We start from the raw sequence: 18822 nt of genomic DNA, 5'->3' as shown, positions 1-18822 counted from the left end.
ACATACTCATACACACATATATATATATATATACATATATACATATACATACATACATACATACATATATATATATATTTATATATACATACATTTATGTATGTATACATGTATACACACACACACATATATGTACATACAATACACATGTATGTGTGTGTGTGTGTGTGTCTTTATGTTTTTGTTTGTCCCCCAACACTGCTTGTTGGCTTGTTTACGTCCCCATAAGTACCAAGCTCTAAAAGTACATACTGGAGTCAAAGAATTGACTCCAAGTACTTCCCGGAGTCAATTCTTTCAGCCAAAACCCTTTCAAAGCAGTGCCCCAGTATGGCCACAATCCAATGACTGAAACAAGTACAAAATAGAAAGAAAATAGATGATATCAATAATAGTCCTGAATAAAAGCCAAAACACATTTCATTTGAGAATTTCCTTGTATATATGATATCGTATCTTCTTGGCTAAGACTGGTAAGAGTGGCTGAATAGCAAGCAATAACATTGCTTTCTACTATCCTCCGTCCAAAGAAAATAGTAAGGTTTTGATGTTTTTTTTTGTTGTTTTTATTCATTTATTGACTTATCAATATTCTATGTTTAGATATCTGGATGCTATCTCTAATCTCCATTTTACAGCATTTATCTCCATTGCCCTGCTTCAGAAATGTTAAATCTGACATTAACAATTGCAAACGTTTGTTGGAGTAAACATTTTCTGTAGTTTAAACTGTTAATGCCAGTTTAACTACAGTTAGATTACACGTATTATGTTGCTTGTTCTGTTTGGAATCCGTCAACATAATCAAATCTCACAGCAAAACAATGGATTCATTGTGGCCACTAACAGAAATAGGATATTGGTTTTCACACAAAAGCATTTGGCTTTTTGTCAATCTAAAGATTTTAGCAGTTATATAGATGTACCATAACAAGACAAAAGACTAGTATTTGACACCTTACTATAAATAAAAAAAAATGTTTAGTGATTAAAAAGGAAAAAATATTTGACCTATTATTCAAAGATTGAAGAATGCTAAAAGAGAGAAAAACTAGGAGAACAGAGAGAGAGGTAGAGGAGGAGAGAAAGCAGAGGAAAAGAGGAAGGAAAGAGAGGGAGAGAATTTGATATATGTAGAGAAGTCTACTCAAGATTTTATTTTACTTGTAGAATTACAAGCATTTAAGTTAGCCCTCTGCTAGAAAATATCACTTTGTTCTTTTAATTAGGTCTTTGGGTTGAGGAATTTTTGAATAAGGAATTTTAACCATTTAGTAAAATAAAGAATTTGAAGTTCTAAAAACAAGTGGATGAATTAATTAGTGCATGCTTAGAAGTTTCATTGCGTGTGTGTATGTGTGTGTATATATATATATATATGTATGTATGTATGTATGTATGTATGTATGTATGTATGTTGTATGTATGTATGTATATATATGTATATATATATATATTATATATATATATATATATAATATATATATATGTATGTATGTATATATATATATATATGTATATATATATATATGTATGTATATATATATTATATATATATATATATGTATATATATATATATGTATATATATATGTATATATATATATGTATGTATATATATATATGTGTGTGTGTGTGTGTGTGTGTATATATATGTGTGTGTATGTATATATATCAATTGTAAATAAGGGTATCTAAGAGATGCCAGCATGCTTGAAATAGCAGTCAAAACCTGACACTTGAATACTTGATGCGGTTTCAGAGTCAGGTTTTGACTGCTATTTCAAGCATTGTGGTATCTTTTAGATGCCCTTATTTATAATTCTAATAATTATTATAACCTATAAGGTTTTTCCTTCCTTTGCTGCCACTAGATTTGATTGCTATTTAAAATAATGATCTTGTCCTTATATATATATATATATATATTTTCTCTCTAGTTTCAGCTCAAAGCTGCGGCCAAGCTGATGCACCGCCATTTTGCTACACTGTTATTACTAAGAGCCTCCTCTAATATGTGGCACTTGGTGAAGAATGGAGTTTGATATAGCTACCCTCATTTGCACCTCTTGCCGTGAGGTAGGTTCATCTGGGACTCTCAACAGGAAGAGGTCCAGCTTTGATTTAAAAAACCCTATATCTACTTTGTGCAAGTTCCTCAGACTCTTTGGGAGAATGTTAAAAAGCTGTGGGCCCTTGAAACCCAGGCTGTTGCAGTAACTGGTCCTGAAGCACGATGGCATTGCTAGGATCTTTGGCACTATGCAGTGTCATCCCGTTCTGGCATCGGTGTAGCTTTCAATGCCAAAATTTGGAACAAGTAATATCTTCTAGATATTACTGCATACCTCTCTCGTCTTCTCTCCAGGGAGTAGAGTCTTAGCTGTTTCAACCTTTCCCAGTAGCTGAGCTGTTGCAAAGAGACGATCTTCTTTGTGAATCTTCTCTGGATTGCTTCAAGGTCCGCTGTTAATTTCACACTGGTGGGTGACCATAGCTGTGAGCAGTAATCGAGGCGGCTGAGGACGAATGTCCGCCAGAGGACCATCATGGTTTCCTTATCTCTGGTTCTGAATGTTCTTAGGATCCATCCAGCCAGTCGTCTGCACTTTGTCGCCATCCTGGTAATGTGCACTTGGAAAGAGGTATCATCACTCATGTTGATACCCAGGTTCCTCACTGACTTAGGCTCTGGGATTGAAATTCCCTGTGGACTGGTGTACCCTGTAAGTTTCATATTCAGTTTTGGATGGTGGTAGCGCAGGGCACACACACACACACACACACACACAGACAGACACACACAGACACACACACACACACACACACCACACACACACACTCACATGCTCAGTTTATAAATAAAATGAAGTGCACATAATATATATATATTGAAATCATCATCAATCCTATTATTTTAACATCTGCTTTTCCTTACTTTCATGGGTCAGACAAAATTAGATGAGGTAGATTTTCTGTGGCTGGATGCTCTCCCTGTCTACAATCCTCATCTAATTCCATGCAATATAATATTCTCCCCTAGTCTGATCTTGATTTCATATAAGTTTACTAATATGCGACACTGCTTGTATGACTGTTATCCACTTACAATTAACACATAATGTAAGGACAAGTTGTCACAAACACACTCATCCACCCAGCCACACACACACACACACATCATCATCATTTAGCATCCGCTTTCCATGCTAGCATGGGTTGGACGGTTCAACTGGGGTCTGTGAAGCCAGAAGGCTGCACCAGGCTCCAGTCTGATCTGGCAGTGTTTCTACGGCTGGATGCCCTTCCTAACGTCAACCACTCCGTGAGTGTAGTGGGTGCTTTTTATGTGCCACCTGCACAGGTGCCAGACAGAGCTGGCAAACGGCCACGAACGGATGGTGCTTTTACGTGCCACCGGCACGGGGGCCAGGCGAGGCTGGCACAGAATGAGCTTTATTTTCCCTCTTTGATATCCACTCATAAATTCTCCGTCAGCCAATATTTATAATAGAAGACATTCATGCAGGATGACAAGCATTGGAACTGAAACCAAATCCTCAGACTTACATACTTATGTCTATTGGTAACATATAGTGCTGAAGCAGATCCATTCACCATCTTGAAACATAATGTGTATACACGTAACTTGGCCTCTTGCCCAATTTGCCCTCATCAAGCCTTCCTCATAACCTTTTTATTTCCCTATCATTGATTCTTCTATTCCCTTCCTAACTACTGCAGTATTCAACTGCTCTACGTAATTAAATAAAAGTAGAATTACGTACATATTTCATCATCCTTTTCTGTAATACTAGTTATCTGTTCCACTCGCCTGTAACACTTCCTATTGGCTTATCTCTATGTCCTCCTGACCACATCCTCCTCCATCACCATACATCTTTCTCTCTTCCCACACACTGTTGCAATCTAAACACCCACCACCTATGCATCATCTTCTGTACTTTTATCCTTCCCCTATTTGCTACATTATTCTTCTGTTACTCTTTACGTTTTCTGTACTGCCAGTCATCACCTCCTCTCCCCATACCTTACCGTCAACTCATGTCTACCACCTCTTCACTCTTATTTGCCATTCATTACATTTCTAACTATCTCCCACTCTCCACAAACACACTTACAACTGCTACCCTCCTACATTTTTGATCTTCTGTCCCTACACAAACTTTTTGCTTTTCATTTTCTTGTACACTCAAACATCTTGTCACCACCATCTTTATCTCTCTTCCAGTCCCATCCCAATTTTCTCCATTCACTTTATATAATGCAAAGTGTCTTTGTATCTCCTTTGCAGCAAGTAATCTATCCCTGTCATTTCTCTCGTACTTTATCTCTCAATACTTAGTATAAAGTGACCCCACATTTCTACTACATACTTCCTCTCAGATGAGTGAGTTATATGATAATCTCACTGGTACTGGTGTCATGAAAAATTCTCCCAGTGCACTCTGTAAAGTGTTTGGTATTAGGAAAAGCAACCAGCTCTAGGAACCTTGTCAAAACAGACATTGGAATACAATGTTCTCTTTTGATTTGTTGGATCCTGTTAAACCATCATTCAAGCCATACCACCATGGTAGACCAACACAAAATGATTATATGTATATATATATATATATAGACGCAGGAGTGGCTGTGTGGTAAGTAGCTTGTTTACCAACCACATGGTTCCGGGTTCAGTCCCACTGCGTGGCACCTTGGGTAAGTGTCTTCTACTATAGCCTCGAGCCAACCAAAGCCTTGTGAGTGGATTTGGTAGACGGAAACTGAAAGAAGCGCATCGTATATATGTATATGTGTGTGTGTGTGTGTTTGTGTGTCTGTGTTTGTCCCCCTAGCATTGCTTGACAACCGATGCTGGTGTGTTTATGTCCCCGTTACTTAGCGGTTCGGCAAAAGAGACCGATAAAATAAGTACTGGGCTTACAAAAAAGAATAAGTCCTGGGGTCGATTTGCTCGATTAAAGGCGGTGCTCCAGCATGGCCGCAGTCAAATGACTGAAACAAGTAAAAGAGTAAAAGAGAGTAAAGAGTATATATATATATATATATATATATGTGTGTGTGTGTGTGTGTGTGTGTATATAAATATTTATATATGCATATATATATATATGTGTGTGTGTGTGTGTGTATATAAATATTTATATATGCATATATATATATATATATATATATATATATATATATATATATATTTGCATGTTTAAGTATGTGTGTTTGTGTGTGCATGTGCATGCATGGATGTGTTTCTGTCTCTTAGTCTTGACATCTCATGCTCACATGCTAACTGTAAACAAATATCACCATGTAGTGCTGTTTATTAGCGATCTTCCATGAAAACATGTCTGGCTATTGGGACGTTTGTTAGAGGAAAATATCACCTTACTTGGAAGCATGTGTGAGTTGGTGACAGGAAGAGCATTTGGTTCTAGAAAATCTGCCACAATGAATTTCGTCTGACCTATGCAAGCATGAGAATGTGGACTTTGAAATAGCCAGAATGGTTAACGTTTCACCTTTATATAACCTTTATAAATGGCTAATTTAGCTGTTTCTCTATAGATTGAAAAAAAAAGACAAATGTTAATAGATTTTCGAATCTTATTGAACTCTCATCAGATGTGTCTACATCAATTTGACAAATCGTAGAGAAACAAGCAATCAATTTGTTTATATACTCAACAGTTACTGCAGTTACAGAAAACTGGAGTTCCTAATTTGCATATTGTGTTAACACTTATTTTTTTAATATAATGTGTTTTTATTCATAGCATGTCCTTAAGAGGTGGTCTCTCTGAACAAATGCCACGGCAAATTTTCCTTTCAATGATGTATTTACATTTAGTATGATACAAAGGGAGAGTTTACGAAAAAAACAAAAGACGAAGACAGGTGGTGTACAAAACAAACAGATGTATTAGTATAATGCTCAGGAATAGAAAAAGTCTTTTACGTTTCGAGTATGATACTCGAATATATTATACTTTCGAGTATGATACTCGAATATATTATACTTGCATATAATAGACTTTTATTCAACCAGGCAGCTATTTGCAGTATCATTGAATGTCTATTCTGTTTTCTTATATATTGGTGGCTACAAATCTCATCTAAGCATGTAGTTGGCTGTGAGTACACGCCATTGGCAACGTCCAGTGAGACAGAAGTACATCTAGCGTCCTTGCTTCACACTGCTGTGACGATTTTCGCGTACCTCTGATATATATCGTGTTTTTAAACACAGCACGTCCATACGAGATGTTATCTCTGGACGAATGCTGTTGTAAATTTACTTTCCAACGATGTATTTATATTAAATATGATTCATAGATGGTTGTGTTTGTGTGTGTGTGCTTGTTTGTTTCTGTGTATTTGTTCTCGGTTTTCATTTATTTATTTATATATTATTACACTCGTCTGCTGTGTCCATGATGAAGCATATTCTGCTTTCTTCTCCATTTTGTAAATCATTACTCTGCTACACGTGTGTATGTGTGTGTGTGTGTGTGTGTGTGTGTGTGTGTGTGTGTGTGTGTGTGTGTGTGTGTGTGTAAAGAACTTTGACTAAGAAAAGATCGATTGATTGTTTAACCAACGCATAAAACAAACGATCGATTAGTTAGTTGTATAAATTTTTAACCAATTGCCTAATAAATAAAGAAATGGCATTGAATCTGTGTTTGTGTTGTTATTATTGGCATAATGGCTCTCCCAAGACAAAACAATATATTTGTTTGTATATATATATATATATATATATATATATATATATATATATTATATATATATATATATATATATATATATATATATAATATATATATATATATATGTGTATGTATTACGTACGCACGCATACATATATGCACACACACACATTTCTATGGCAGAAATGCTTCAACATGGATATGGAAGAGACATGGAAATCAAAGCTCAAAAGCCGAGAGTATACAAATACTTGACTATGAAGAGTGAAACAAAATAGTTGGTGTTAGGTTGGAGTGGTTGCAGCTGGATCTGTGATGATGCAATGGTTGTGGTAGTGTCTCCAGGAGGAATTTAATCCAGAGATACAAAACTTCTTTCCATGCCATTCTCTCCCTAGTGTAGTGGATCTTGCAAGCATGAAATGGATTCGATCCACCATAGCTGAATTTAAATTAACACTGCAACAGAACTTTTCCCACGGTGGAACAATGGTTTTTCTCTGACAGCAGTTTTTACATTTTCCAGATGCCTTTAGCTAGGCCGAAATAATGTCTTCACCTCTTGACCCTTTCTAACCTCTTTTGCTTCACCAAAAGCTAAAATAGAGATAACAAGACCACCAACTAAATCTCTTGTTCTCAGTGATATATCTATCCTTCTGGATAGTTATAAAAGCAAGAACACCCCAAGCAAAAATCAGTCGGTGACGACTCAACCAAGTAGTCACTTGGCGACAGCTGAGCGAGGCGGTTTGTGACGACCCAGTTAGTTAGGGAACGGACTGCTAGAATCATGATCACAAGGAATGCAGCTACTAAAGGCTATGGTCAGCGAGAGAAATGAGATTTACTGTCAGCAACTGTGAGACAACGTCCCACAACCCTACAACATTCACTAGCTCTAATTCTGTTCTCTTACAACATCATTTATCGCTATCTGTGGATTACTACTAACAATTTGTGTACGCCAAACAATGCAAAAAAAATTCTACCACATCTAACTTTCTTTCGCATGCTTTTGGATTTATCATAACCTGCCTGTCGAGGCGGCGAGCTGGCAGAAACGTTAGCGCGCCGGGCGAAATGTTTAGCGGTATTTCGTCTGCCGTTACGTTCTGAGTTCAAATTCCACCGCGGTCGACTTTGCCTTTCATCCTTTCGGGGTCGATAAATTAAGTACCAGTTACTCACTGGGGTTGATGTAATCAACTTAATACCTATGTCTGTCCTTGTTTGTCCCCTCTGTGTTTAGCCCCTTGTGGGTAGTAAAGAAATAGGTATTGTAACGTAACGGTAAATAAACATTTCCTTAAAACTTCATGCATTGTCTGTCTTTCACATCTTACAACTTGCCGTCATAACAACAAATTTTTATCGTTACAACTGCTGACTCCGACATTTCATATTATTGTGTAACTATTCAATATCTCCCGCTACAATTGGTGACCCTCGACTTCAACACAAATACTTATCGTTACACTAGTATTCTTTCTACTGTAGGTACAGGGCCTGAAATTTTTTCGGGGAGGGTCTAGTCAATTATATTGACCTCAATGCGCAACTGGTACTTATTTGATCAACCTTGAAAGGATGAAAGTGATGTTGACCTTGGTGGGACTTGAACTTAGAGTATATAGAGTCGGAAGAAGTGCTATTCAGTATTTTGTCCGGCATGTTAACAATTCTGCCAGCAAACCACCTTAATTGCAATAATAATAATAGTTTCAAATTTTGGCCCAAGGGTAATAATTTCGGGGAAGCAGGTAAGTCGTCTACATCGACCCCAGTGCTGAGCTGGTACTTATTCTATCGACCCGAAAGGATAAAAGTGAAGTTGACCTCGGCAGGATTTGAGCTCAGAACGCAAAGAGTCGGAAGACATATCGTTATGTATGTTGTCCGATGTGTCCAGCTCGCTGTCTCCCCTCTTTCCGTAATATAAACACTCGTCTTCAGTAAATGCAAGCAATTTCTGATACCCGAGGACATTCCTGAGTCTGTGTGGAATGTTCTTCCTGGATCTTACTCTCATGGCCTTAGCTGCGTGGATAACAGAGGTAAAAAGCGTGCTGTAGTGTGGGTCAAAAGAACTCGTACTGCTGGCGAGAACGATATTAATGGAGAACGCCAAAACCGATGTTTGTCAATTGATAGTTCCCGAAGAGAGTGTTCTGCAGCGCAAACTGTAAATAGAAAGAAATGGAAAACAAACTAACGCTAAATGACATTAAATTTTGGCATATTTTGAATAGGCGGGCAAACGCAGAAAATAAATAAATGAAGAATATAAGACGAAAAGTTATAAGTGAAATGTTGAAGAGATTTACATGCATGTCAAAATGTAGTCCAAGGTATTGCTACGATAAAGAACACTGAAATGTGTTGGAGATTTTATACAAAAAAAAAATTAATTGATAAATCAAAATTAATTAATAAATTAATGTTAATTACATTGCCGTTGCTCCGAGCGACACACACCGAGATAGTTCGAAGCTTAATTGTTCTTGGATAAGTTGTGATAGAAACAGTTGTCAAGATGTTAGCTGGTCATTGTGTGTTACTATCGCCGTCCGTCTAGTTTTTTGTGTTGTCACAACGCTCTGATCCGTTCTTCTTCTTCTTCTTCTTCCAATCAGGACTCACGCCATTAGCAACAAAGAATAATCTCTAATTCGAGCCTACTCTAAGCCACTGAGAATGCATGTGGCAACTTGAAGATCCACCCACCATACGCGATAGACTGGCGGTTGCACGGGCACGAAAGCTACGTTGTTATCCTCATTCCGTAAACGGTGGCTTTTAACGGGTGGGGAGCTGAGCCATCTAGACTAAGGTCTGAAAGTTTACCACACCATAGTGGGTTACACCATGGTCCCTCTGCTTTGTGGAAGAAGTAGGAAGAAAGAGTGAGAGAAAGTTGTGGTGAAAGAGTACAGCGGGTTCACCCCTTCCCCCAACCGGAGCCTCGTGGAGCTTAGGTATTTTTGCTCAATAAACACTCACAATGCCCGGTCTGGGATCGAAACCGCGTTCTTACGACCGCGAGTCCGCTTCTCTAACTACTGGGCCATTGCGCCTCCACATCAGTTGCTGTTTCTGCTACTGTCATCTGTGTCTGGTCTGATGTCTGTTGTCCGCCATCTGTATTGGCTAATATGCACTGAGAATATACTGGCTTAGAAAAAACGCACCAAAGATGAAATTGTTAGATCCGGTTTCGTACGAAGTCAAATTTTGTAATGACGTTGGTAATATTCCAGCGAATCGTGACTGAATTCTTGAGAATTAAAAAAAAAATTTGTTGTTGTTGTTTGGTTTTGCATCGGATGTTGTGATCCGGGTTCGATTGCTAAATATTCCTGTTACGGTACTGGTAGCCAGCTCTCGTAAGTGAGTATGGGCTTGATAACGTTCTATTGTTTTAGATGTCTATGTAGTCGTAAGCAAACGTGGACACCCTCTCAGTCCACTCACCCTCGACTCAAAGGAAATCCAGAATGTGATAGGTGTGTGGGGGGGGGACAGACAGAGAAAAAAGAAACAGAGAGAGAGAGGTAAATGGATAGAAATAGATAGATAGACAGACAGAGAAAAAAGAAACAGAGAGAGAGAGAGAGATAAATAGATAGAAATAGATAGATAGACAGAGAGAGAGAGAGAGAGAGATGAATAGATAGAAATAGATAGATAGATAGATAGAGAGAGAGATAAATAGATAGATAGACAGAGAGAGAGAGAGAGAGAGAGAGAGAAAGAGGGAGAGAGAGAAAGAGATAGATAGATAGATAGATTGATAGATAGAGAGAGAGGGAGAGAGAGAGAGAGAGAGATTGTATCAGCAACTGGGCGGTACTCGTTTACAGATGAGTAAACTGGAGCAACTTGCCCAGCTGAAGGACACAACACGCTACGAAGCCTAGAAACTGAACTCAGCCGCCTGATCATGAGCCGAACACCCCTAACTACAATGTCACGCACCTTGGCTAGCAAACTAAAGTCAATTGCACTAGTGTAGCTTGAGTGTCTGGCGCTCGGGGCGGCCCTTCCGTTTGCCGCCCCCAGACCCCGCAAAAACCACATATTGCCTACAGCAATAGCCTACAATAACCTTCTCAAAGTGCCGCCCGGAGCGCACCGCCCCTACTGCCCCCACCCTAGCTACGCTAGTGGTCAATTGATGTTTCGGAGAACTTTAATTAAATGATTAAGAGGAATTTTTAAGTATTTATATGCGTAGAAGTGACTGTGTGGTAAGTAGCTTGATTACCAACTACATGGTTCTGGGTTCAGTCTCACTGCGTGGCACTTTGGGCAAATGTTTTCTACTATAGCCTCAGGCCGACCAAAGCCTTGTGAGTGGATTTGGTAGACTGAAACTGAAAGAAGCTCGTCGTATATATGTGTGTGTGTGTGTTTGTGTGTCTGTGTTTGACCCCTAACATCGCTTGACAACCGATGCTGGTGTGTTTATGTCCCCGTGACTTAGCGGTTCGGCACTAGAGATCCGATAGAATAAGTACTAGGCTTACAAAGAATAAGTCCTGGGGTCGATTTGCTCGACTAAAAGCGGTGCTCCAGCGTAGCCACATGACTGAAACAACTAAAAGAGTATATTGTTAAGAGAAAAATTACTACTTTTAGCTAGAAGATTGTGTCTCTGGCTCTTTTGAAACAAATTCTTGCTTCTAATGAGTTGCATATAAATGATGGAGATAATACCCCCCCCCCACAAAAAAACCCCAGCTTTCTATTAACAGCAACACTTTATTCTCAGGTAAATAAATTTATACAACGAACTAGATAAATATATCACTAAGAAATGTGAACGAACTGTAGAAAATCTTTCATAGATAGCTTTTCAAACTCATTCGAACTTGGTTACACAGGCTTCATTCAACAGGAACAAAAATAATGTTACGTGGCTTCCTGGAAATATACTCTCCCCACCTTGCGCTCTCTCTCCTCACTAGTAAAAATGAAAAACTTCATGCTATTTATTGACAAAATGAGGTTCAGTCTAGCTAGCATTTTTTTATTTGCCACATCTGGTGGTCTGTTGCGCAACGCGATTAGGTACGCACTTCGTATACCGCGTAAAACTAGTTCAATCCAAATGCTTGACTCGGCAAAGCATTTCAGTGTCACATGACTGGTTGCATGACCAATCATTAGAGACTTACGACTGGAGCCGATTTCCGAGTACCGTTTTTGCCGGTGTATAAGCCGCACTCGTTTATAAACCGTACCCCCGATTTTCGGTCCCCGACGGGTGAAAAATGTGGGGGAAACCAGGAAATAACTGGGGCTAATGAAAAGAGAGAAATGCGGGATGAATACAAACTTCAATTTCATGATGATTTCATACTTAAACATTTCTGACTGCAATCATTGATATTCATAATTATTAATGAAAGAAGATAAAGTCCAGATTTTAAATGCAAGAGAACGTTTTTTTTTATTATGTGTGTTTATATGATTTATTCATATTGTGGTCTTCATATTCTTTCTTGAAAATGTGTGGTCCTAAAATGGACTGATCCTAATGAGTAGAGACTTCACTCAAAGCCTAAGAACTCTTCGTTGTCAGACACCCCGTTGAAGACCTCGTAGAGTTGATCGTCTGCATCAGTGGTAAGGCTGCAAGCTGGCAGAATCGTTAGGATATCGGACGAAATTGCTGGCCTTGTGCCAAAATTTGAAACCGATATTACTTGGTGCTAAGGGTACGAGCTGGCAGAATCGTTAGGATATCGGACGAAATGCTTACCGAGCGAAATTGCTGGCCTTGTGCCAAAATTTGAAACCGATATTACTCGGTGCTAAGGCGGCGAGCTGGCAGAATCGTTAGGATATCGGACGAAATTGCTGGCCTTGTGCCAAAATTTGAAACCGATATTACTTGGTGCTAAGGCGGCGAGCTGGCAGAATCGTTAGGGTATCGGACGAAATCGCTGGCCTTGTGCCAAAATTTGAAACCGATATTACTCGGTGCTAAGGCGGCGAGCTGGCAGAATCGTTAGGATATCGGACGAAATTGCTGGCCTTGTGCCAAAATTTGAATCCGATATTACTCGGTGCTAAGGCGGCGAGCTGGCAGAATCGTTAGGATATCGGACGAAATGCTTACCGAGCGAAATTGCTGGCCTTGTGCCAAAATTTGGAATCAAAATTACACGACAGTCACCACTACGTCGAGCAAGTTGCTGCATACTTCTGCATAATTACCTCAAACCAAGTGTTCGGTCTGATCATATAATCGTATATATAGTTCAAGTGGTTTTACTTACGCAAACCATAACATCTCATACGCCACTGTAAATCATTTATACATCGTCATCACCTTTGTCGTCGTGGCGTAGTCGTTGCCATCGTCGGTAATTTTGGCCGTATCCAGTGTTGTTTAAAACTTCACCGAAGCAGTAAACAAAATTAAAATGTCAAATTGTAAATGCACAGATAAAGCTTGTAATGTATAGCCTTAAAACTTTTCTTTATATTAAGGTGCAGGCATGACTGTGTGATTAAGGAGTTCGCTTTATTACCACGTGGTTTCGGGTTTAGTCATACCGCGTGGGAAGTGTCTCCTACTGTAGATCTCAGGTTGACCAATACATTGTGAGTAAATTTGGTTGAAGGAGGCTGTGTAGAAGCCTGCCGCATATTTATACGAGATATGTATATATATTGTTAATCCAAACATGAAAACACAAAGAGAAAACACAACACGAAACGTGGAACAAATATAATGTTATTGGACGCTCAGGAAAGGAATGAAAGAAGGGGGATTTAACGTTTCGAGCGGAGCTCTTCGTCAGAAACATAGAAAAAAGAAAGGTCCAAGGAAGGGAAGACGGAGAAAGAAAATCGCCAACGATACACACACGGTCACATATTGAATGACATATATATATATGCATGTGTGTTTGTGTTTGCCACTCGTCCCCACTCATTTGACAACCGGTGTAGGTTTGTTTAATCCCAGCAACTTAGTGGTTCAACGAAAGAGATTGATAGAATAATTATCAAACTTAAACAATAAGTGCTAGGGTTGATTGGTAAGAATCTCGCTTCCCAACCACATGGCTTCAGGTTCAGTCCCGTTGCGCAGCACGTTGAGCAAGTGTTTTCTACTATTGCTTCGCGTCGACCAAAGCCTGAAAGCCTACAAGATGTCACATATATATATATTTATGTGTGTGTGTGTGTGTGTATCGTTCAAATGTACAGAAAACAAAAGACAGACAAGGAAGGAACACCGGACAGGTATATTGGTTTGACGCTATGGAAGAATGGGACGTTTCGAGCTTACGTTCTTCAGCAGAAAGGGATGAGAGAGAATGAAAAAACGGAGTGAGGAAAAACGTGTCGGGATTAACGGTTCTACATGTTGAATATATATATATATAAAACTATGTAGAAGCCCGTAGCACATGCACGCTCGCACACACACACACACACACACACACACACACACACACACACACACACACATACACACACACACACCACGTATTTTGAAGACGGTAGTATTTGAAATGCGTGTTATTTGGTTGCTATTTCTAGTAGGTCAATCGGCAATGCAAATGTTCCCTCTATTACTTGTGTTAGAGAAAGTTTAAACAAACCCATTCTTCACTCTTGAAAGATTTTGCATAAACCATCAACGATAATGTTTCTGCTAATGTTTTAACTACCCCAATCAGTTGACATTTTTTGGGTATTTTCATATCTTTTCGATGTACATCGGTGTTTAGAAGTACGTTAGAAGTCTCCTGTATAAATTATGTTTTTCTCATCATGTCAGTCGTAACATCGCACAAAAACAAAAAATTGCTCTCTGAATATCGTATAACAGAACTGAGATGGAAGAAAAATACCCGCTAAATATCATACGTATTACTTCTAAATACGGCCACAACCAAAAGAGGAAATCCGTGTTCATTTTTACAGAAGTACAAGGTATGAAAAACACATCAGTAATGTTTCGAAGTGACTTATATTATAGACAAATTACATAGACACATTTTAGTCGTTCACATTAAAAGGTTATAAAATACTCCAGTAAAACCAGTGACTTGCGAGCGAATAGGAAATGAATCATCAACAGCTTGGGATTACATGCAATGGTTTAAAATATAAAATTCCTTGCGCTGGCCTGGCTTAATAATAATAATAATAATAATTGTGTACAGTGCTCAGGTGCACTACAACTCATCTAAAGTGTATATATAATCAGATGTAGTTTCGGCGGATTTCGGAAAGCATGAGGGCCTTAAAGGATGCAGTGTCATGGCAGTCAACAACTGACGCAGGCAGTTTATTCCATGCTTCAGCAACTCTGAGCGTGAAAAAATGTTTCCGAAAGTCATGGGAGTTGTGTTGTTTTCTGACTTTGTAGGCATGTCCACGTGTGTTAGACACATGGAGATCAAAAAGGTGTTCAGTGTTGTTGTTGGTGAGGCGGTTGATAACCTTGTGGGTGTTTACCAAGTCCGTCGCCAGACGCCGGAGCTTCAGTGAATCCATGCCCAGGGAAACAAGGCGCTCAGAATATGGTAGGTGTCTGATTGAGGGTATGCGTTTGGTTGCACGTCTCTGGACAGATTCCAGGAGGTCAATGTTCTGAGCAAGATAGGGATTCCAAACTGATGATGCGAATTCCAAGTGTGGTCGTACCATAGCTGTATACAGTTTTAAATAGATGGCTGGAGAGCGGCTAACAAAAGTCTTGCTGAGTGATGCCAAGGCACCCTCGGCCTTCTTGACAATTTTAGAGATATGCTTTGTCCAACGCAAATCACTGCTGACAGTGATGCCTAGGTCACGCTCGCAAGAGGATTTCTTGATATCAGTGTTGTGGAGGGAGTATGTGGACGCAGGGTTTTTTCTCCCAAAATGCATGGTGGTACACTTGTCCACAGCCAGTTTCAGTTGCCAGTCTGTGATCCATTGCTGCATTGTGTCTAGGTCTGATTGCAGGAAAGAGTTGTAGACATCATTAAGAAGCTATGACCCCGGGCCCCAATGTCTCGTGAGTGAGTTTGATAAATAGAAACTGTGTGGAAACCCGTCGTGTGGATATCATCATGGTCATCATAATCATCATCTATATATGTGTATACAAACACACGCACACACACACGTGCACACACACACGTGCACACACACACGTGCACACACACACGTGCACACACACACGTGCACACACACACGTGCACACACACACACACGCACACACACACACGCACGTACACACACACACACACACACATTTTTGTGTGTCTGTGTTTGTAACTCACCTTCTGGTGTTGGTTTGTTTTCTTCCCCGAACATAGCAATTCAGTAAAAGAGAACTATAGAATAAGTACCAGATTAAAAATAAAATAAAGCATAATTGGTGGGGTCGATTTGTTCTAGTAAAACTCTTCAGGGCAGTGCCCCAGCATGGCCACAGTCCAATGGCTGAAATAAGTTAAGAAATAAAAGGTGTTGTACTCAGCGAGTGGCATACACCATTCTATGCCTGACTGGCTACACAGTATGTGAATTTTCAAGGTGAGCTCTGATTGGCTGTATGCAAATGAGTTCATTACTGGGTCCGGAACTCTCGTGGGTGAAAAAATTTGATATTGTACTTTATTGATATCATCTCTTAATCTTTGTTGATCTTTAAAACAAGTCATCTTGAACGCATACTTGCGAATCGAGGCTGTTATTTCAGCGCGTTGCATTTAGCAATTTGTTGATACATATCACGTCAGCTTCTTCTTCTTCTTCTTCTTCTTCTTCTTCTTCCCCCCTCTTCCTCCTCCTCCTCCTCCTCCTTCTTCTCCTACTCCCCTCTTCTTCTTCTTCTTCTTCTTCTTCTTCTTCTTCTTCTTAGCTTCTCGTATGTCGTGTGGTGGAGCCTCGACGCCGCCAACCAGTCGTTGCGGACCAATTACCATGTTTACAGTTAATGCCATTTGAAAGTTGACTAAGACCTGAGACTCAAAAAACAAGCCGCCACATTCACACATTCAGAAACAGTCGTTGTCTACAAGAATATCCCCCCAAATAACAGTCAATTTGTACTTCGTTTATTCTAGCAATGAACTCTTTTATCGATAGTCTATAGAAACCGCCAAGGTTATGTTAGTGACTCAGTAGTAGACAAGAGCAAAACCGCAAAATCAAAGTCACGTTTACTGTCGCTGTTATCGTTTGAAAGGCGTGCTCCAGTAATATTTATGGTAGCAATCGTTAGTTAAATTTGGTCACTTACAACGGTCTCTAGAATATAATGAGCTCAATATTATTAACCAGAATAAGCACTGGTTGTTTGAATCGGTCTTGGTGTCAACTTCCTGTCTACTTTCTCTCATCAAAGTTATAAGTACACCCATAATTACGTCGTAATTCATGAGAAGGCTATAAATATGTTAGCGTCGTAAATGAAAACATTATTAGTGGACACTTAAAACAAGCTACTAAAATAGCCGTTTTCGTATCATATTTAATGTATGCAAATGAGTCCGGAACTCTCGTGGGTAAAAATATCTCTCTCTTTGTACTTTATTGATATCGTCTCTTAATCTTTGAAAGGCAAATTTACTGCGGTATTAGTCCGGAGATAATATTTATTATGGATCTGCTGTGTTTAAAAGCGCAGCAGTATACACCGGGTGGAAAAGGAAAACCCATCCGGCAGGGCCTAGTGAGAATGCCAGATGCATTTCCGTCTATTTGAGTGTCGTCAATAGCAGGTATTCAAAGCCAATCTCATGCTAAAAATAAATCTGTCCCACCGATATAGGAAAACACTGAATAATCAATCACTGGTGTCGCTTAAGCTACTACAAGAACGATATTCGTAGGTGTCCTTTCTTCACCAAGTCTGTATATATTTAATCGTTCCTGCTATAGACACAAGGCGTGAAATATTGGTGAACTAGTCAATTACATCGACTCCAGTGCACAGCTAAAAATTATTCCATCGACACCAAAGGCGATGAAAGAAGTAGTCGACTTCGGTAGGATTTGAACTCAGCGCGTAAAGAACCAATAGAAATGCAGCCAAGTATTGCTTTGGCAATTACCTTTTTTTATGCGCCCTTTTCAAGCCTAGCCAGGCTCGTGGGCCCGGTTTCCCGGTTTCTGTATGTGTTCCCCTCAGCTGGACGGGACGCAGCGTTACTTAAGAAACAGGAAGAGAGAGTGAGTGAAAGAGTACAACATGGAGCTTTTAGGTGATCCTCCGACCGCGAGTCCGCTGCCCTAACCACTGGGCCATTGCGCTTCCACTATAAATTACTTTAAGTTAGTTTTTAGTTTCTTTATGTTGCAAAACATGCGGCTGTCAAACTGTGTTCTACGCGTTTATTTTAATTATCATATTAGTTATTCTTGGTTTCATATTATTACTTACTAAGACATAAATGAAATATGGCTTTATTATTATTAAAATAGTAAGAATTTTGAAAAAAATCATTTACAATGCTATGTATATACAAAAGAATTTATTGTAAAAAATCTTTAGCCAATGTCTTAAGAGTTTTTAGAAATTGGAAAGTACCGTAAATCCTCGAGTATAGTCCACCCTTGAGTATAATACGCAGGGGCTGTACTTCTGAAAAAGCTAAACCTAGTGTATAATACGCACCCTTTCTCTAACTTGAGTCGTATGTAATTAAGCCAGCAGCACCTAGTCGAACAAACACTTCCGCGCATGCGTAATACAATAATGGTGATGTTTTTATCTGTTATATGGGAATGTAAATATGTTTGCAAATTGTTTTTGTTACATGTTATTCAGTGTTCTGAATACTTTTATTTTATTAAATGTTGCTTACTGCAAGTTATTGATGATTCTTTTAAGTCTTCATTGCTTTCAGGCTTAGCTTAAGGTATTTTCGTGCCCGACATCACAAAATGCGTCTGAATAAACATTGACGTACTACAAATATAGACTCGGACATTGCTTAGAAAATATTTTTCATTTTTAACCTCGTATATAGTACGCACTAGGGATTTTGACCTTTAAATTTTGGGGAAAAAATGCGGATTATACACGAGGATTTACGGTGAACTAAAAAGTAACCTAAAGTAATGGC

The sequence above is a fragment of the Octopus sinensis genome, linkage group LG7 (assembly GCF_006345805.1).
Source record: "Octopus sinensis linkage group LG7, ASM634580v1, whole genome shotgun sequence".
NCBI classification, from domain to species: Eukaryota; Metazoa; Mollusca; class Cephalopoda; order Octopoda; family Octopodidae; genus Octopus; species Octopus sinensis.
This window is presented reverse-complemented; position numbering follows the sequence as displayed.